Genomic DNA, 5,919 nt, shown 5'->3' on the forward strand with positions numbered 1-5,919 from the left:
CGTGCGAAGCTAGTCTCAGCGCTTCTCCGCGGGCAGCCTATCTGCGCCCGGGTGTCCTCGGTGCAACGCCGTTGAACCCCGGGCGCAGGCCGCGAACGCGGTAGGCTTTGAAGAGAATTTCCGCCCGTACGAGGAAGCTCGCGTCAGCGTCGAGGGCAGCGATGCACGGAACTCGCTGACGCTGCCCACTGCCGTCCGCCGTCAATCGTTTGCATTGCGAGCCGATCGGGTCCAGCGCCGGTTCATTCCGGCAGACGACCCCTGAACTCGAGGCGACGTCGGCTCTTGAACTATCGCACGAACGAAATTTGACGCGCGGCGCGCGGTCCTTCCCGCGCGCAACCGCGCAAGGGCTGACGCACGCGGCGCCGCGCTCACGACCACAGAAATCCGGTAACAACCGTAATTTTAGCATTTTTAATGCAAAATTCACATATATGATTACCCTGAACGGTGGATCACTTGGCTTGTGGGTCGATAAAGAACGCAGCCAATTGCGCGTCAACTTGTGAACTGCAGGACACATGAACATCGACGTTTCGAACGCACATCGCGGTCCACGGATACAATTCCCGGACCACGCCTGGCTGAGGGTCGTTTAACAACGACAGACTGCTCCGTCGGCAACGGTGCTGCGAAAACCCCCCCAGGGGAACAGCGCACGGTGCCTTCGCGAGCGAATGACTGGGCGTTCGCAGCCCGTGTCGCGCGCGGGTCGCGCGGCAACGGGTCGCGTCGCCTCAAACAAACACATATGTCACGGTCACGACGCGTCGCCGCAGATCGTGGGGTCGAGCTGTCGCTGCCGTACGTCACGATTCGGTGCTAGCGATAGTCGAGAGAACGAACGAATTCGGCACGGTGACACACAGACCGCGCGGTCGGTCTGCCGCTCCTGTGATGAAGTTTCGTCTACGTTTTGCCGCGGGGGGCTCTCGAGTAAGTCTCCCGTACGGCGGGCGTTTACTGTCGTTTCCGTGGCTCGAACGTATGAAAAATACGTCGTGTCCTCATCCGTGTCGACGGTGCTGTTCCTGAACGAACGACCGTCGCTTACGACGGACTCGCAATCTTACGACGACCTCAGAGCAGGCGAGACTACCCGCTAAATTCAAGCATATTACTAAGCGGAGGAAAATAAACTAACTAGTATTTCCTCAGTGGCGGCGAGCGAACAGGAAACAGCCGTCTCGGCGTTCTCGTCGGGGCAGACCCCTGGTTGCCTGTCCGGCTGCCCGGTGGGACCCGCACTGTTCAGAGCCGCATCGAACTGAGTCGGGCCCGCCGCAAGCGCGTACAGCGATCTACAGTGGTTGGATCTAGCGCCGTCCCCGGGCCTGGCCAGCTGTTGGCTGGTGGTGTCCTCTGGCTGGCTCGTTCGAATTATCAAATACCGATCGACGACGCTATTGCTTTGGGTACTCTCAGAACCCGTCTTGAAACACGGACCAAGGAGTCCAACATGTGCGCGAGTCATTGGGACGAGCAAATCTAAAGGCAAAATGAAAGTAAAGGTGACCCCAGCGCTGACTGAGGGAGGATGGGCCTCTTGGGGCGTCACTCCTGGGGCGTCTTGTTCCCACTGCGAGAAGAGGCGCATCCAGAGCGTACACGTTGGGACCCGAAAGATGGTGAACTATGCCTGGTCAGGACGAAGTCAGGGGAAACCCTGATGGAGGTCCGTAGCGATTCTGACGTGCAAATCGATCGTCGGAACTGGGTATAGGGGCGAAAGACTAATCGAACCATCTAGTAGCTGGTTCCCTCCGAAGTTTCCCTCAGGATAGCTGGCACTCGCGTACAAAACGTACACGAGTCTCATCCGGCGAAGCGAATGATTAGAGGCCTTGGGGCCGAAACGACCTCAACCTATTCTTAAACTTCAAATAGGTGAGATCTCTGGCTTGCTTGAACTATGAAGCCACGAGATCTCGGATCAGAGTGCCAAGTGGGCCACTTTTGGTAAGCAGAACTGGCGCTGTGGGATGAACCAAACGCCGAGTTAAGGCGCCAAAGTCGACGCTCATGGGATACCATGAAAGGCGTTGGTTGCTTAAGACAGCAGGACGGTGGCCATGGAAGTCGGAATCCGCTAAGGAGTGTGTAACAACTCACCTGCTGAAGCAACTAGCTCTGAAAATGGATGGCGCTGAAGCGTCGCGCCTATACTCGGCCGTTAGCGGCATACGAGGCGGCCTAGGCCGTTATGAAGCCCTGACGAGTAGGAGGGTCGCGGCGGTGTGCGCGGAAGGGTCTGGGCGTGAGCCTGCCTGGAGCCGCCGTCGGTGCAGATCTTGGTGGTGGTAGCAATTACTCCAGCGAGGCCCGCACTAAATATGGGGAAGGGAGGAACAATTAGAGACGGGGCGAGAAAGTCAAGACTGAGTGAATCGGTAAAACATTGTGTATGTATTTTTGAAGAGTGTAAACGTATTGAGATCGGGGGGCGGGGGGGGGGGGGGTTGGCTTTAAACTATAAAAGATCTGTACAAAGTGGTTGTAGACGTTAGCGGTGGCTGATCACGCCTCAGCCCTCAGCGTCACTTAATTCTAACTTAAAGGTACGCGCGCGGGGGGGGGAGGGCGGTGTAGGGCGACGGGGAGTGTAAGGGAGGAAGGGTCGGTATTGCGGGGGGGGGGGGGGGGCGGTGTAGGGCGACGGGGAGTATGAGGGAGGGAGGGTCGGTATAGCGGGGGGAGGAATGGGAGGAGGTGCAGATCGGCTGTAGATCGCAGGCTAACCTGGTGTCGTCGGTCGGCGTGGCTTGGTGGCGGTGTGGAGGGGGACGTCCTGCTCGGCACTTCGTGTTTCTTCTCTCTCTCTCTCTCTCTCTTTCTCTCTCTCTTTCTCTTTCTCTCTTTCTCTTTCTTTCTGGGGTTTGTGTTGGATAACGTCAGTCCTGGTGGCGAGACGTTGTCGTACTGCTGGCTGGCGCTCGGCTCAGCCGAGCGTCGGTGAGCTACGGGTAGCTTCGGGTGTTTCCCGACGGGCCGGGACTCACCCGTTCGGCTCGTCCCCGCGGGTTTAGGGTTTGTTGTGACTTGCACTCTGGGTGCGACGTCACAACCTAGAGACGCCGTCGGGAGATCCGGAAAGAGTTTTCTTTACTGCATAAGCGTTCGAGTTCCCTGGAATCCTCTAGCAGGGAGATGAGGTTTGGAACGCGAGGAGCACCGCAGTTGCGGCGGTGTCCGGATCTTCCCCTCGGACTTTGAGAATCCAGAAGAGGGCCACGTGGAGGTCTCGCGCCGGTTCGTACCCATATTCGCAGCAGGTCTCCAAGGTGAAGAGCCTCTAGTCGATAGACTAACGTAGGTAAGGATAGTCGGCAAATTGGACCCGTAACTTCGAAATAAGGATAGGCTCTGAGGATCGGGGCACGTCGGGCTTGGTCGGGAAGCGGGTTTGGCTGACGTGCCGGGCCTGGGCGAGGTGATCGTAATAACCGGATCCGAGCTCGGACCCGTGCTTCAGCCTTCCGCCGATCTTCCTTGCCGCGAGGCTTCGGCGGCGGTTCGCCGTCGCCGTCGTCCTCTTCGCCCGCCATTCAACGGTCAGCTCAGAACTGGCACAGACTGGGAAAATCCAACTGTCTAATTAAAACAAAGCATTGCGATGGCCCTAGCGGGTGTTGACGCAATGTGATTTCTGCCCAGTGCTCTGAATGTCAACGTGAAGAAATTCAAGCACGTGCGGGTGAACGGCGGGAGTAATGTTTGACTCTCTCAAGTGGGTTGTGGCTGGGTGTCGGAGGGGTGGTAGAGTGCTCGTGACGTCTCAGCTGCAACACACATGTGCCAACCGTCACCTCCTTGTGGTGAGAGTCGGGCAATGGGTGCGGGTATTACATCCCGCATCTAGCTAACGACGGTTGGCTGTCGGCCTACCAAAGACGGCTCTCCTCGGGGAATCGTCACGTGCCCACCGACCGGCCACTGGCGGGCGGCCGATGAACGCGGTGGCTCAAGGGTGAGGGATGGAGTAGCGAGCCCCTCCCACTAAATTTCAGCAAGCCCGCAATCAAAAAGAATGGAAAGCAGAACCCGCCGTGTGCCTCAGCCTGGCGGGCCTGCTGAAACAAGCACCCGGGGGTAGTAAACCGATTCCCCCAAGGTGGCTGTGGGGGTAGTGGACGACCCCACGCCAGTCCCTGAACAAAAACCAAACCCTACTGACCCTGGACCAGCACTCGAGCGGTATGCCTGCGAAGACTGCGGGCAGGACTTCGCTACGAAGCAAGGGCTCGGAGTTCACCGTAGGATACGACACCCTGTCGAAGCAAATGCGGCCATCGAACTGCCCGGCGCCAAGCTCAGGTGGAGGGATGAGGAACTGCGGATGATGGCACGTGAGGAAGATCAGGCCACCGAGCGGGGAGTAATGTTTATGAACCTACACCTCCTGGCTCTGGTCCCTGGTAGGACCCAGGAGGCTATCAAAGGAGTCCGGCGCCGGCCGGACTACCGGAGAATGGTTGAGGGAGCCCAACAATACCTGAAGGCTGCCCACACGCCCCCTGAGACCCCTGCCAGACTACGGGGACGACGACGCCGCTCCTTGCCATCACCGCGTGAACGCTCTCCCTCCGCTGATCCAGCAAGGGTTACACCACCCACCCTAGCGGCGCCTGCTCCCACCACAACTTGGGGGCACGACCTTGCCGGAGACATACGTCGTTTGATCGTGACAGCCCGGCAAGAGGAGCATCATCGTGCCAACGAGTTGGCTGACATCGCTGATGATGCTCTGAAGGGGGGAAATACAGACGTCGCCATAGCTGAATGGTTAGGCAGAGTATTTTCCCCTGCAGCCGCTGCAGCTGGATTTGGGCGCCGTGAGCCGGCCGCGATCCCAATCCGCCTGAGAAATGGAAAGCCGCCGTCAAATAGGGCACTGCGCCGTCGTGAGTACGCCAGAGTCCAGACCGGGTGGAAAAACAACAGACGCCACGTGGCTCGGGAGATCCTGGAAGATAGCACCAGTTCGATCAACCACACACTGGATGAGTTGGTCACGCACTGGGGCCCACTGTTTGGAAACCCGTTAAGGGATTACCCAGGTCCTTCCAGGATCCCGCCCGAAAAACCCGAGCTATGGTACACGTGGGACCTAATCTCCACTCAGGAGATTGATGACATCAAGGTCCCTGTGTCGTTATCACCCGGTCCAAACATGGTCACGGCGAGGCAGTGGCGCGCGGTATCACCATCTATCCGCGCTCTCCTACAACGTCGTCATGCTGAGGGGGGGATTTCCAAGACAACTCCTTCAGAGCCGGACAATCTTCATTCCAAAGAACAAGGTACCGGAAAATCCAGGGGACAACCAGCCGATTTTGATCGGTTCGGTAGTGGTACGACAACTCCTCCGCATCCTTGCTGTTCGCCTTAGATCCGCCAACCTCACCGACGATCGCCAGCGTGCGTTCATTGCGGCCAATGGTACAGCGATGTCGCTGAGGCATTCGATACGGTGAGCCTTGCTGCGCTCGAAACGATCGTCGGACAGCTCGGCCTACCAGCTGGTCTGGTAACCTATGCGGCCGAGCTGTATGAAGGTGCCACCACCAGGCTGGCGGCGGACAGTAGGATGTCCCAACCGGTACCCGTCCAGCGCAGAGTTCGTCAAGGAGATCCTCTCTCGCCGATTCTTTTCAACCTGATCGCAAACAGAATCCTTGCGGTCGTGCCCTCTGAGGTCGGGTTCAACCTCGAAGGCGAGCGGATTTTCTGTCTCGCCTTCGTGGACGACCTGACCCTGATCACAGCTTCCAAATGGGGAATGCAAAGGGAACTCCCGAAGGTTAGGGAGACGGCAGCGAGCATGGGGCTGACGCTCAACGCATGCAAATGCACTGCTCTATCTTTGGTGCCTGCCGGTAAGGTAAAGAAGGTCAAGACCGTAGTCAAACTGCTATT

General features: G+C 58.2%; 2 pseudogenes; both read left to right on the top strand.

Moving 5' to 3' along the window:
* Positions 1 to 442: 442 nt before the first annotated feature.
* On the top strand, positions 443 to 597 carry LOC124309828 (uncharacterized; annotated as a pseudogene).
* A 481-nt stretch (positions 598 to 1,078) lies between these two features.
* Positions 1,079 to 5,919, top strand: part of LOC124309830 (uncharacterized) — a 7,486-nt pseudogene continuing 2,645 nt past the window's right edge.

The sequence above is a fragment of the Neodiprion virginianus genome, unplaced genomic scaffold, assembly GCF_021901495.1.
Source record: "Neodiprion virginianus isolate iyNeoVirg1 unplaced genomic scaffold, iyNeoVirg1.1 ptg000053l, whole genome shotgun sequence".
Classification (NCBI taxonomy): domain Eukaryota; kingdom Metazoa; phylum Arthropoda; class Insecta; order Hymenoptera; family Diprionidae; genus Neodiprion; species Neodiprion virginianus.